The sequence below is a fragment of the Pinus tabuliformis genome, chromosome 8 (assembly GCF_031772625.1).
Source record: "Pinus tabuliformis cultivar Carrire ecotype Pingquan chromosome 8, CPIR1, whole genome shotgun sequence".
In the NCBI taxonomy this organism is placed as follows: Eukaryota; Viridiplantae; Streptophyta; class Pinopsida; order Pinales; family Pinaceae; genus Pinus; species Pinus tabuliformis.
The window spans coordinates 225,574,850-225,591,886 of record NC_142294.1 but is presented as its reverse complement, the minus strand read 5'-3'; positions in this window follow the sequence as shown (position 1 = coordinate 225,591,886).

Below are 17,037 nucleotides of genomic sequence, written 5' to 3'. Positions count from 1 at the left end.
TGATTCACTTTTTGGAAGCTAGAATAAAGGGGAATTGGGTGATTTCCATGGCTACAATACCAGATCCCAATCTTGTAACTTAGAAAGCTTCAAGCTATTTGATGTTGAGCACCAGCATGGGTCTTTTATTCATAGTAGATGGAACTACAGGCATTAAACCATGTATCTCAACTTTTGGAGGAGACCAAATATAATTCCTTATGCAAAATGGTCAAACTAGAAGAAGGGTTCATATGATATTGTTTTCTTCACTTTTCTTTGAAATTAATGTATGTGTCTTCCTATTTTTGTTCTTAATGTCATTGTTGAGGGCTAGTTTGTCATATGCAGTCACTTTGGAATGCTTTCTTTTCTCATGGATCTCTCTATAATTATTTTGGGTCTGACTAAGGAGCCTATGTGTGTTCTCCTCCGAGATACTCTATGTTCGTGTTTGTATAATTACAGTGCATCTACCTTGGTAATTTTACTAAAAACATTGAATTCCAAAAGTGGGAATCACAATGTTTTTAGTTTAATTTTGTGCTTGTATAACATTCTAGCACGGTTTTCCTACCTTATTTCACTATCTTATTGTCTTTGAATTCTTGTTACATTGGCCAAAAAAGTTCTTGATATCTTTGTCTAGGAAGACCCCTCTAAAATATTTCTTGATAGTAAAGGTGCATAGATTCGATTTATTTTCCTCATAAGTGTCACAAAAAAGTTGGATATTTCTAACCTATCATAACATAACATAGGCTATGTTTTAGCTATCATAAATATTTTATTAAAGGGGATTATTTTTGTGATGAAACATTTATAATATTCGGCACTATTGTTGGGGCTGCATTCCTTTTGGTCCTTATTTGTGTTCATTAGATGAATGACCTGAGATTCAAGGAGCTCGATAAATTATGACAAAGGAGATCATATAGTGGTAATATATGTGAGGAAGGTTCTTTTAACAAACTCCATCTTGATGATCATCATACATTATGAAGTAGATAATCAATTGTTGAAATCTCTTATGAGAGAGCATTCAAATCAATTGCTGCAAATCTATGGATGACATTTTTGAGGTATTATGGGAGAATGTTCAACTTAAATGGTATATTACCAACCATATCGGAAAGTTTTGCATGGTGGCATATTGACATGTTTTGCATGGTGGCAATGTCATAATTTGCACTATTTCTTGATAAGATACTATTATTTTTTTGAAAATTCCATTGGATATGTTGGATAACAGATGCTTCTACTTATATCATTCATCAACACCCCCTTTTAAAATATTTTTCATTGCTACCACTCCCCAAATATAGAAATTTTAATTTAGCACTACATTTGCATATGCAAATGATATATTTTTAAGCTTTCCTTGATTTGGGATATATATCATTCTGCACTATTAAAGTTACGTCAATTGTAGATTAGGTTAGGAAAAAACCAATGGACTTTTTTGGGTTACTCTCCTAACACTTTTTGTGGTCCAAACACTTTAGGTATCAATATTTGCATACTTTTGTTTTTGGGGATGATGGTATTCCACTGGAAATACAAATATAGACTAAATAAATGCATCAACAAGCTGAGTTTGGAGTTGTTGCACATTGGAGGTACAAGGAGGGTGAAGAAACACACTCTTCCTTCATTGTTCAGATGGTCGAGTGGGAATGATGGGTGCTAATGTGGAATAGTGAGATTATGGACACTAAACTACGATTATCTCCCTAGGATGCAGACATGAGACCACCTAGCCCTTTCCCTTCCCATAAAGATGGTTACCCACATATGGATAAATTCTACAACCCACCATGTGGCACAAATGATAGTCTCCTTCTAATTATGTTGGAAGATGATAAAGTGAGCATGGTATTCTTAAAAACACCATATTATGATGTAGTTTCTTTGTAATATGCTTGTTTTGAAATTCATTTGCTAATATTTTACACAATTTTTTATACATGTTCAAAATTTCTACCATCGTATTAATTTGATGAATAAATGATTGCTTATTGTTGTTAAATATATGATTTTGCAAGAACTACCTCGAAATTCAATTGTGAGGGATTTTCTAGACAAAATAACTTATGGGAGTTCACTTTTACATTTTATTCTTTGTCAATACAAGAAGAGTTGAGGCCAAGAGTGAATCACAAAATTATTAGCGATCCTTGTCAGAAGCTGAAAATGGGTGATTTAGTTGAATTGACCCTTTCAATATCACATACATTTTTGATTTAATACATGAAAGAAATAAGTCAAATGTTTTGGAAAGGTAGATGAATTCCAGGATGAAACAAGCCATATGTTAGGAAAATATTCACAATTTGTAGCTATGACATCACTTATGTAGCAACTGACTAATTTCTTTTGGAGTGAATTAGAAAGAATCATTACTAAAAGATTTACCTTGTTGAATTCCAGTCAACAACAAGGTTCAATGTCATTGCACCAATATGATTGTTATGATATTAACACGTCACTTATGGAAATTGAAACTAGATGGGAAGGATAACAATAATTCCTCACAACCACCAGATATAAACCCAATAGATAACTTTCTTTGTGGAGATTATAATTAATATCATGATGACCACAATTTTTTTTGTAGAAAATTCATTCTACTCTTTGAATAATTTAAAGCACATTATTTTAACAAGACTAGGAGATAGGTATGGATAACTAGGAAAGGAAGGTTTGGGATTGTCTGGGCTATTTTGATTCTCATATTTCTATTTCACTTCTTTAGAGAAAATTATATATTCAAATATGAACTCAATTCAAATCAAACTAAAATAGAGAAGCCTAATTATGAAGATGTTTCTCTCTCCAGTACCTTGCAATGATGTTATTTGTTTTTTAATTATACTTGAATTTCACTGATAATAACCTGGATTTATATATTTCTTTTAACACCAAATTGACATCATTTTAAACATACAAATATCCCATTAAGTATAACCTAAATATGGTTCAAAGAATGTCAACTTTAGCCCATGCATGTGGCAGAGTAATTTCTGAGTTGTGAAGTTTTATTAGAGGCATTATTTGTTTGTTTGTTTTGGTTAGAAAAAGGGTCTTCTCTTGGTTTTATGTGACTTCCAATTTATCATTTGTAACATGTTGAGAAATGGAAAATAATAATATGTGACATTTATCTTGCAGAAACTGTTTTTGAATGAAAGGATGTAGAATTTAACCAACCTATAGTTTGCTTTGGTAAAGGCAGAAGAACATCTTAAAAAGATGCCTACGAATACACCATATACATAGTTTGAACACAAGTAATATATGGATTTTTCTTTTGCAGATATGTTATTTTTCTACCCAAGATATCACAACAAGAAAAATATTAATATTGTAGGAATTGTTTGAGGACCTCGTTAAGGTTGATTTTCTTGACGTCCTACTTGATTAATACCTTCTCATGATAGGAAGACTTTAAGTATGAATTAATATGTTCCTAAAAAAATAAGATTTAAAGTTTATAGATATAAAATATAAAAACAAATTTCAATGCCTTCATTTGATTGTTACTTGACTCTGGTGTAGGCAGGATACATGAAATGGGATTGGAAAAAGGACTGTGAGACAATGCAGAGCGTGTCTTGGATATGATTCATTTGTTGTTGGAGATCCTTCAAGAACCTTTTCCATCGAATTTGGAAATGGTTCTAGTAGGGATTCCTATGGTTTTTAATGTTGTGATTCTTTCAGCTCATTGTTATTTTTGGAAAGAAAATGTTTTAGGAATTCTAGACAAGACACTAGTGGATAGGTAAACAAATTTCTTATAATTTCAATGTTCATTCCATGATATCATCTCTTTATTGTTTGATTTTAATTTTAATGTTTTTTTTATTTTGTTGTCTTTTAACTGTGAAATTTAAAATTCTTGGTATCATGTCCATTTAAAAAGCATCAGAAGATTGAACATGAGTTTAGTTATTACAAGATATTAATTGAAATCATTTTAGTTGTTTTGTGTTAAAATATTTTCATGACTATTAGAAAAGTTTACTTTCATGTTGTTATTTGAGCACATGTTGTCTATATACTTGACCAAGTTCACATGTTAGAGAATGAAATTTTGTTGCCAATAAAATGACAAGGGTTAGACATCACACCTCTAATTATTTGTTTTAACAAGTTATCTACAACTTGAGATTTTTAACATGTAACTTAGTTGACGTGATTGTGCCTAACATTTCTCTGAAGGTTCAATATAGCTCAGTTACTAAGGTGTTATTTGATACAATGATGTTTTATTTTCATTGTTTATACAGGTCATATGTCCACATAATATCCACTATCCATAACTGAACAAAACTTGTTCGAGTTTCTTTCTTTTATGGGGGGAAATGGAATTGACATTGCTGATGTTGAGGTATATGTCATATAAATATTGTATAGTCTACTTTATTTTATATTCAAGTATTCATCGTCTTTCATGTTTTATACTCCACATTGTATCTTCTTTCATTTTCAGGAGAGCAACTCAATATTGATGGTAAGAAGCGGGAATTGAAGAAAGAGGAGAACAATAACACTGGGGCAACAAATGAAAAGTGAGAGAGAGAAGAGAATCAGTCTAGTGATACCCTTAGAGCCAATATTTTGCATAAGATACGTACATAGAGATTGATGGTCAAGTATTCAGAGTCGGTAAATTCACTTGCAAATCTTTGGCAACACAGTGATAATGTTCGGAAATGTTGAAACAATATTTCATGTGTAAATTGTAATCCAGCTGATATTATGTTGGAAACTCATTTTGAAATACTTGATTTTTTATATACTAAAATTTATGTGGTTGAAATTATTGTTATTTGCACTATATATATATATATATATATATATATATATATAACTTTGCGTTATCATATTAGATAAACATGTACATTGTATGGCAATTTGTTTTTTAATTTAGTCACAAAATCATACTAATTAATTATGTTGATTAATAATGAACACATAAATTCAATCTAAAACTACTAAATTACTAGTTTATATCTATTAATGATGAGCACAAATAAAATGAATATATGGCTAAATTAGTCATTTATAATGATTATGAATGAAATTAAATGAAGTGAATATAAACTAGTAAATTAGTCATTTATATAAGGAATATGAAAATACCAAAAAAATTAAGTGACTACTGCAAATGATAAATCTTTTATTAAAATAATTACTAAGTTTTGGATATATATGATTATTAGTAGCAAATTTACAGTGTCTTATAACATGACTAAAATTTAGTCATATTTCTTTGGTCATTAATTAGTTTCAAATTATGGATACAATTTGCATATATGTGACTATTAGTAGTGAATTTACGGTATCTTATAACATGACCAACATTTTAGTCATATTTATTTGGTCATTAATTGGTTTTCTCGGGATTCATATAGTAATATATTTTGTTGTATATTTGGTTATTAATTGCGGAAATTAATAACTAAACCAATGACTAAATTAATGACCAAATTAATGACTAAATATACTACTAGATGATAAAATCGAGACAACCAATTAAGGACTAAGCTAAAAATGAATAAAAGTTGGTTGTGTTATAAGATACTGTAAATTAGCTACTATTGGTCGCAGACAAAAAATGGTCTTTAATATGTGAATTTTAGCATTTTTTTAGTAACCAATTAGTCATTTTGTACTAGTGATTGTTTTAGACATCTACATCAAATTATACTTGATTCATTCAAATGGAAAATGCAGACCACATTTTGTAATATGCAATTTTAATAGATTCATTTTAAATAAGTCAAGACAAAACAACTTTAAACAAAACCTAAGAATCATCTACTGGCATTATAGGAATAATTGAATACAAAATTTACCAACTAAATACAAATTTACTTTCATTGCACTACATATTCATGAACTTAAATATGTAAAACCAAGTATTAAGCATCAAACCATACAACAATTGTACCATGAAAAATGTACATAAACTCTGACATTAGCATGTATTAAATGCAAATTTACTTTCATTGCACTACATATTCATGAACTTAAATATTTAAAACGAAATTTTAAGAATCAAACCATACATCAATTGTACCATGCAAAATGTACATAAACTCCAAAATTAGCATGTGTTAAATGCAAATTTACTTTCATTGCACTACATATTCATGAACTTAAATATGTAAAACCAAGTTTTAAGCATCAAACTATATATCAATTGTACCATGCAAAATGTACATAAACTCCAAAATTATCATGTATTAAATCATAATAAAGAGTTCAACATTTAAAATATGTACAAAATTTAAAATATATAATAAAACGTTGTCAAATAATAAGTTGCATCAACTCATAATACACAGTTTTACTTTAAATATTTCCAAAATTTATATCATGATAAAAGTAAATAAACGTTAAATACTGTCAAATAAAAAGTTGCATCAATTTAGACAATCTCACTCTAATATATGATCTATCAAGCTCCTGGTGCTCTCCTCTGAATCATGGGTGCCCTGCAAAACATGTGTAATTGCATATATACATAAGATTATGTACTTTAAAATTAAATGAGCATGTAAGATCATAATTTTTTTTATCAAAAATTTCAAATTCCATGCAATACATCATGATGTTCACCCTCCATTATGCACCTTTAGCGTTCATCTTACATTGCACCATCCTGGATGCCCTGTACAATACATGTACATGTATATATTAGAAATTTTAAATTGCATGTATGAAAATTCATAAACTCACAATATTAAAACAATTGTTACATGAATTTTTCAAATTGTTTAGATGATCCTATCCCCATTGTTGAATCCATCGCTAAAGTCACTGGACAATGGAGATCTCCCCAAACCTAAAACTACAAAAATTAAAATTGTAAGATTAATCTATAAATAATTTTTTAATGAAACTTTCACTTGAATTTATAACAAAACATAAGTGAAATATTCAATACTTGTGGCACATCTCCTAATAGGGAGGAAGAGGGTGGTGCTATGTCCAAAAGATTGGTTAGAACCAGAATATATTAACATTTAATTATTTCTTTTAAAAATATGCCAGATCACAATATTCTGAGATAATATAAGTAGAATAATAACTGTAACAACATGAACTCTCTAGAAAAACTAACATCTCTCAAAATATCTTCATTGGAACCTGAATCGAGAACTGTGACATTTTAAAAAATTTCATTTAGCAAACGAGTTTATTGCAAATGGTGAGCATATGATACATTTTTGCTAGATTATATCTAAAAAAATAACAAAATGTATGTGAATCAACATTAACACATACATTACGAATTACATTAAAATATCAACCCTGAACATTGACACATATTGATCCCATACCCTCTTCTTCATGAACAATTTCATCTTGCCAACCATTACAGCAAGCCTTTGCATCTGATTTAAGTTCTTCAGTATTCATATTATCGATCTCCTCATCTGTTTTATATACAAAACTTGCATGTGAATTAGCTCATTCTCTTTGTTGATTTAGACCAATACCAATTCCAGTCAATGCATTTTGTATGTTATCTATAATTTCATCCCTTGCTTATCGAATAATTTGAGGAGTGGGATCCATCTCTGACCGCAATGTTACCAGATGAGGAGGTTGGCGTACCAAAGGTTTCTGAGGGTGAGGCAATTTAGCATCACGTAATGCACCCTTATGATTATATAATTAAGCTTTCCTAGTACTGCAATATTCGAATTTAAGGTCATTGTAATCGGTTTTCATACCAAAAACAAATTCTACATAAAATAATTTTGAAAAATAAATTGGAACCTCATCATTGCATGGAATATTTTCATACACTACAAAGAACCTATCATACAAATGGCAAGCTATATTAGGGTGCTTGAAATATTACACCTTCAACATTTTTCTTTTCAACCCTTATTTGAAATTAAACATAGATTTTGCATCTTCTTTTGTAACCGTCTTATTAACCTCATACCATTTATCAAGACCCATCGCTTCTTCCTTTCTATGCCTCATCATATTCATAAATGAATCCGTGGTTTGCCAAAGCTTCTCGTAAACTTTAAGAAAACGCTTAGAGAGTGTGTAACTATTTCTAAGGATTCTCTACTCTCTACAAGGAGCTCCAAACTCCCAAGGTCTTTCCTCAATTTAGAATAATGAGTTTTTCACTTTTGTAATGTTGATTGTAAGAGGTTTTTCTCCCTAGGAAGCTCACCTGGAATATCAAATGGCTAAAAAGTAGTTGGTGTTTGGCCTTCTACTTGAACTGTCCAGATTTTCTTACATCTACTTGGACCAACATTTTCACCCTCTGGATATATATATATATATATATATATATATATATATATATATATATATATATATATGTATGTATGTATGTATGTATGAAGAAATGTATTCATACATGTATACAATATAGACATGTATAATTTACCAAAATGATGTTGACCACCCAGAGATTGATAACCACCCTGAGATTAATGACCACTAGGAGAATGTTGACCATCGTCACGTGAAAAAATTGTGAGAGAATCATCTAAAAAAATAGAAAATCAATTTCTAATATTTATATGTACATACATATGATTCTACTTATTTATCATTTAAGTAAATACACAAACACACACACACACACACACATATATATATACCATGATGTGAATGATGGAGCTCCCCTGATTCATTTGATATTCTCTTTGATCCACGACCTGGACCTCCCACTCTAGTAGATGCATGGGACTCTATTGATGTTCGCGTCAAGGAATCATGTGGAAAATGCACATCCATGATATGGATATCTATAGATATATAAACATGCATGATATTTAAAATGTTACCTTGTGGATTTTTTTATTTTTTTTTTAAACGCTATTTAAAAAGACCATGAATTCAAAAAATTGTTGTAACTCTTCAAGTTACAGCATGCATTTAAAAATATTAAAATTTCTATTTAAAAAGATTAAAATTTCTAAAAATTGAGATAACCCTTGAAGTTAACTTGTGCATTTAATTTATTTAACCCTTGAAATTACATCATTCATTTTAGGATCTTAAAATTGATATTTAAAAACATTGAAAGACTAAAAACACAAGTGTTGAAGCATGCACATTTGAAAATTAAATACAAAATTTTCCAAAACATGTCAAGTTCATCGAGTTGTGCTTACACTGTGGGGGAACACTTGGTATAGAATTGAAAAAAACACATTCTCATTAAAAATGACACATTGATAACTAAAAAACACACACATATCAAAGATATCTTACAATTTCCATCCATAAATATTGATGGTGAACTTCTTAATAGTAATTCATATTTCACACACAAATATTGAATTGGCATTGCCCCATACAATAGATCACTAGACATCCTATTAACATTTGCACAATGTCTTATGCTAAATGATCGAAATTGACTGACAATATTTTTTTGCTTCTCCATGCAATTGTTTTAACCTCTCATTTTTAACTTGGTACATGCCTTTCATCTAGTTGCACACAAGTTCACTAAAGACTACAATTCCATTGGATCCATACTCCCTATATTTTCCTAAGCCTTCCACCAATGCAATATAATATGCTTCATTGTTTGTTGTTCTTCTGGGTATATTCATTTTCCTTTGGAGAAATTTGTTCATCACAATATTGCATAGCACATAAGTAATCACTGCTTTCCTTATATTGGGATAACAAGAAACTTCTATGCATACTGTCCATTTTTCAACCATGTTTAATGGGTTTTATGAACCCTATAAAAACCCAAATTCAATAAAATGAATTTAATATATTTATACAGGTATTGTTAGGTTGTGAAAAAAATTATTGTTTAAACAAATCTGTTGGAAGGCTAGGTAGAAGGAAAGTTTGTTTCTACTTGGTTGGATGGTCGGAGAATTGTAAGCAGAAGACAACTAGAGATTTCTACTTAGCAATCCAATAACATTAAAATTAAAACGCCAAAAAAAATAGCAAAGCAATGCCAATGCTATAATTACTCATTAATGTTTTCCTTCACCATTCAAACATGTAATCAAATTAATTCATCGAGAAAAGTAAATGTCATTGCAAGATGTAAGTCAATGATGGTGACCAAGCCACCATTTCAATTCAAGTGAAAATATCCATTTTTAAAAAGCGTTTTTTATTCTTTGTCCATTTTTTTCATTTGGCTAATTTTATTTCAATTAATTCTAGTAGAGGATTTGTACATTATTTGATTCACTAGAAGTATGTAATGTAAAATCATACATTTAATTTTTTAGTATATATGATATATCTATATTGTATTGTTTCTACAGATAATCTTTTTTAATTTAGAGATTTCTTAATTGTGCTAAGATTTAATGTGGTAGTTGAATCTTCTGCCAGAAGTATGCAGATGCATTAATAATATGGTGATTTTATTTCTTAGGAGGACATATATCAGACTCTATTCTTTTTGTCATATCATGGAAATTATTTTGTCCAATGTTTTAACCTGGGCATCAGAAACTAAGAAACATTTTGTTTAGCCTTGGCACAGTGGTTTCTTAAGAATCAAGTCTGTTCATTTGGTATTTTTCATTCCTGTTTGAATCTTTTCAATTCATTAATCTATTAAATTTTTATTAAATGGACACAAAATTTTAGTAGTTTCAAAAAGAAAAATAAACCTGCAATTAGAATTTTCTAAGGTAATATTGGGAAGGATTTTTTGGTAAAATTGAGAGAGTATTTTATGGTTTATTTGTGATTCTTCAACTGAAGAAATCGTGCTTGGAGAAACCCTCAGTCATACATAGTATTTTATCCATAGGGACGTATTGTTCATTGAATAAGAGAGGATGTGAACAATAGTAGTATGGTGTCCACGCATAAGGAAAAATCAATAGGCCAATACCAATAATCAACAACCAAAGTTTTTATTATGACCTTCATAAACTTTTATATAGCTGCATATTTAACATGTCAAACGATCAGTTGAACCCAAGGTTTATCTATAATAACAATCACTATGTGATTGTATTGTAGTAGCTCTCTAGGCAAAATAGGAAGGCCCTATATGACGCACTTGAAAATGTAAACCTAGGCTTGAGGTGCTGGATATTTTTTTCACCCATGAGGCCCTTCAAAGGCAGTGCAAATGGTTACACATAAATTTGATTATTATCCAGATTTATATTAGAATTTCAATGCTTATAAGTTTGAACGACATATTGAGATTTCTTTCCTATTTTTTGTAAACAAAGATTGTCCTCTCCATGAGGGCTCAGAATAAGTGCAGATTCAATTTTCGAAGATCTGAGTGAGGGACTAAGCCAATTACTGAAGTGTTTTCACCGAATGGAGAAGGAAAAATATGGACATGGATTAGAATTTGAAATCCCAGTGGACACAGAGAGTGTATTACGAGTTTGTACATGAATGTATTATTCCTGTTATGATGATCTAAGCTTGTAAATCTAATCAAGCACGACTTACTTACAACTTACCAACCCATATCTATTGTGTAAATTAATCACCAATGTTCCCATATTCAATACATGGGACATGTATCATAACTAAGCTTATACCTTTGTGTAATATGAGTTATTCACCTAATTTAAGTAATGATGGTAATGGTTCTATGTTTCCTATATGATTAATCTTACTGGTTTTGTTGTAACACTAACTATATATGGTATTTCAATAATCAATTACATGTACTCATCACACTTCTACATAAGATTGGAAATTACTTGTATAGCTATGAACAAGGGTTTCAGGTTTCCCTAATCACTTAGATCATATTAATCTTACATTATGTTAGAGCTTTATCTTCAGCATGATGAAAGAACAAGGCATGTTTCTTACTGTTATACGGAGAATGCAAACGTTATCCACTTTCATATATTCTCTGTTGATGTATTTTAGGTCAGAGTCATGAGAAGTTGAGATATTATAATCATAAGGTCCAACCTAACAATGAATGATGTTACTATGATGCTAGAAACAAGACGCGTGGATACCATGAAGCCCTTTAAAGGAAATGCAAATGGTTACAGGGAAATTTGATTGTTGTCCAGATTTGTATTATAAGTTCAATCCTTATAATTTTTAAAGACATATTGAGATTTTTTATCTATTTTTTGTAAACGGAGATTTCCCTCTCACGGAGAACTCATAATGTGTAGATTCAATTTTCCCAGATCCGAGTGAAGGACTAAGCCAACTACTCAAGCCTTTTCACCGAATGGAAAAGGAAAATATGGACATGGATTATAATTTAAAATCCCAACATGCATAGAGAGTATATTACGAACTTGTACATGAATGTCTTGTTCCTGTTATGATGATATAAGTTTGTAACTCTAATCAAACATGACGTGCTTACAACTTACTAACCCATATCCATTATGTACATTAATCACTAATGTTCCCATATTCAATACATGGGACATATATCATAACTAATCTTATACCTTTTTGTAATATGAGTTATTCACATAATATAAGTAACAATGGTAATGGTTTGATGTTTCCTGTATGATTAAGCTTATTGGTTCTATTGTAACACTAGTTTCATATGTTGTTTCCATAATCAGTTACATGTACTCATCACACTTCTACATAAGATTGAACATTACTTGTATATCAATGAACAAGGGTTTTAGGTTTCCCTAATCACTTATATCAGATTAAGATTACATTATGTTAGATCTTTTTCTTCAGCACGATAAAAGAAAAAGGTTTGTTTCTTACTGTTATACAGAGAATGCAAACGTTATCCACTTCCATATATTCCATTTTGATGAATTTTGGGTCAGAGTCATTAGAAGTGGAGATGTTATAATCATAAGGCCCATCCTAACAGTAGATTATGTTTCTATGATGCTGGAACAAGGATGGGCGCATATGGTTTTGGTGTGCTATGCAACAACCTCGCATTTATTTTTCTTAATCCTTAGGTAATTATTGTACAAATAAATGGGGACCCTTAAAAAATTTTAAAACAGAAGAATATAAGGTTAATTTAAATATTTTCTTAGGAATAAATTTGATCTTCCTTTTAATAAAACCTCACTACAACTTGAATGACCAAGGAAGGCCACTTTAAAGGAAAATTTGTCCATATGACATATCGCAGTCTTAAGAGTATAATAGTTCATCCACTGATTCAAGGCTTGTGATTGAGATAAAGGATAGCCCCAGGGAACCCAAACATATTCATTCTTTCTTAAAATCTTAAAGAACTAATAAGAATTCATTACGACGGAAGCACCTTGCATCGCAATCCCATGACAAATAAGAAGTATATCCAAAATGCCTCCCTCTTGTGAAGCGCGATAAGTATCGTACCCTACAAAACATTAAACGATTCCATTAAAATATAATTGCATCTGATGTATCGTAAGAATGACAATAAGATTCACACATAACATTCCAAACGGTTCTGATTGCGATAAAGTTATTCATTAAAGGAAAGCACCCAAGGAAATTATAAAGCTTAAACAAAATCTTCGCTTAAATATAAACATAACGGCTCGCTACAGTTCCACGTCACTTATTGCAATCGCAAATCGTTAAAAGCTTTTTGAAATATCTATTCTTCGCTATCCCAAAATCTCCAATTGTGATATTGCAATAATGCAATTATCGCACTCGCACATCTTCGATTCTTAACACACCGATACGATGACATCGCTATCACATATTGATGCAACACTTAAAGAATGAACTTGTTTCACCATCCAAAGAGATCTTGCGATGCTATATATTAATGAACAATAAATAAACCACGCGAGGCTAGGATTTCAGTTAATTAATGGGTTCTAACGGTATTAATGGTTTCAGATCCCAAGGAGATTTGGTGACCTGTTTAGATTGATTTTCATTAAAAGCTCCCTTTCCGTTATTTTAAAAGCTTTATATGTTCGCATGATTTTATGCTTAACTCCTATTTTCTCTTTATTTTCTCTGTATTTTCTGTATTGCAGGATTTCTCCTGAAAGAGAATTGTGCAGCAAAATGACTAAGTCTAAGAAGGGAAAGAAGTCTGGTGAAGCCACTCAATCCTCTACGTCCAATGTAACTGAAATTCCTCCATTATTTTCAGACACAACATGTACTATTGATAGCGAGACTTCCTCTTTGAGAGCTATGTACAATCTATTGGAAAACAAGGGTCGAAGAATAATTGAAACCAAAGCAACAACAGATGTTACCACTTCTTTTGAAGCTTCTTACTTTGAAGTTGCAAGTTCTTTCCTACACAAAATTGTTGACAAGCTGAAGATTTTACCATACACTGATATGGTAAAATGGATTATAGACAACATCAACATTTCATACCATTCATTCCAGACTTCAAGACAAGAGGTTATTCGTTCCTTCACAACCGAAGACTTGAAGAGAATGTATCATATACCAGACCCATAAAAGGAATACGATAATACCTTCCTTGAGAATTGTATGAAGGAGAATGAGGAACCATTAGACCCAATTTGGAAATGGAGGTCTAGTTCAAGAAAATTAAAATAAGAGAAATCAGGTATGTATCCTATAACATCTCTTGTTGCTCCCTACACTTGTGTCGCAGTTTTGATGTGTAGACTATTTGGGTATTCCGATACAACCAAGTTTTCTTTTGAGTGGGTTCACCTAATAGATGTAGCAGTGAACTCTTTTGTAATGGATTGGGGTATTGTTGATGCCTCTAAAATCCTGGCACCAACATTGGGGATAACCACCCGGTCCAGATCTTAGTACAACTCCTTTTCCATTTGGTGTGGTGGCTTCGACTGGATATTATGGGACCAGTTTCCCTTAATGAATGGTTTAATGGATGGTTGTTTTGTAATGTATAATGGAGAGGGTGAATGTTTTAACCTATAACTCAAAATATACAAATATATTTATATAACCCAGGTATTTTGTAAACAATGCGATTTCTGATTATTTCTAACAGACAAATAATCATATAGATGGCTTACTTATCAATAGAAAGATGCATTCATATAATGATTACTTTGTTTAAAAAGTTAAACGAAGTAATAATAAAAGCATATCGCATTCATAACAATGTATATTGCTGACATATATCTTCAAAGGATAACAATTCTAAATCTTCAGAAATGATACGATAAAGAATTATTTGAAAAATCATACATACATATCAACAATAGCAACTTTCAAAAGAAATGCTTCATCACGTAAGGAAATAAGAAAAAAAAAGTGATAGGAATATTGCATGGATTTGAATCCTTCCGATGTAAATAACACTCCGATTCCTCTTTCTTATTTGAGAAAACTTCCATGGAAATACAGAAGTGCAGGTCTTGAAAAAACTTCTTTCACAAAAATGTAGAACCTTGATCCACTATTGATAAAAAAATCTTTAGAAGAAAAAAAGTGCAACTTCTTAAGTAAAATATTATACAAATTGAGGACACTTTCTTAAAAGACATGAAAGGGTTTAAATAACCAAAATAAAAACTAATTGTCAATAAAAATCACTATGAGCTGTTAAAATTGCACACATGAAAATTTGGGATTTGATTCATGAAAATAACAGCGTGATAGCCTTTCAACTGATTCGTTATATCTACTTCTTGTCTTGCACTTGCAACTGACAAATTGAGAACATTGGCTGAATTTCTAGAGGGTGATTCATCCTGGAATGTAGTTGGGTTGTGTACGTAGCATCGGAGACTTTAGGAACCATGAAATTGACTGTATCAGAAAGGCATTTCATGGCCATCTGCTAGCTATGTGACTTGACTAGGAAAAACAAGAATGCATCCCATGTCAAGTTTTGCACCTTGTCGATTTGTTGTTCTCTGCTTTCCAGCTCCTATCTCCATTGATCTTCTAATGCTTTTGCTTTTGGGAGTTTTCCTGCACAGAAATCAGAGATCAAGTTAGCCATATATAAGCTGTCATTTACTAACTCGATTACACCGTTAATTATAGCCCTGGCTCTAGAATTTGCTCTTTCGTCTTTTATTAACTGTGATTCCCACTCCGAAAACAAGATTTCCTTGTGTAATTCTTGTATTTTCAGTAAATTGGCAGCCATGCCTTCTTTCAAATTTTTCCAAGAGAGAAAATTTGTTACCTTATCATCTGCTTTTTCAAATTCCAGTCTAGTGTCAATTGCTTGTTCAATAAGTGATGCAGAGATAGCGCACAATGGGTCAAGTAATGATATTTTATGGCAAAAGGATGTTTAGTTTCCAAGATAATGATTTGTTTACTTCCAGGGCTTCTTTCTTGAATTCACTAACCTTTGGATAACCCTTGAATTTCTCTATCTGTAATTGCAACTGTGCAATTTGATCTTCTCTAGCCTTCTCTTCTTGTTGAATTTACATTTGAATCTTGGTGAGTCCTTGAGACGACTTCTATTGTTTCTGGAGAGCCTGTTGGTCAATATTTTGCTTCTCCAGATTCAATTGTTCTTTTAGTTTCTCATTTTGTTGTATTTTCTCTGCTAGTTGTTGCTCAAGCTGACTAATACTTTGTTGTTCTTATGTCGATTTCCCTTCGAGTTGGGTGATTCTTAGATCCTTTTCCATGATTAGTTCGCTAACTTCGGAGGCTTTCATCATTGTTGCGGCTGTATGAGCACCTGCATACTGAGATAGCTTGGTCAAATCCTCAGAAGGATTGACCTTTGATTCTTTCCATACTACATTCGTTAGTTTATCTTGAGGAGTTGAGAGTGTTCCTTGGTCAATTTCCCTCCTTTTTCTTTGTCTTTTGACCATATCCCGATGCTTTGGACTATAGAATACATCTAGGGGTGATATTTCTTCTACCTTCAATATAATCTCTTATGTAGGATTCTCAAGAATTATTTCAATATCGTGCAGAATGTTGGGTGTGCCGACTACCCCTTCAATTGGAATATTAGTAACAATAGGCTCCTGTGTTGCAGGCTATTTTGGTGTAATGAGGTTTTGGGAGTGATTCTGGTTATTGATCATTTGATCAAACTGCTCCCATTCCTTGATTTGTTGGAAATAATACTTGGGGGGGTGAATCAATATTATCAAATTCTTTTCAATATTCCTTCTAGATTTATAATTTAATTTATTC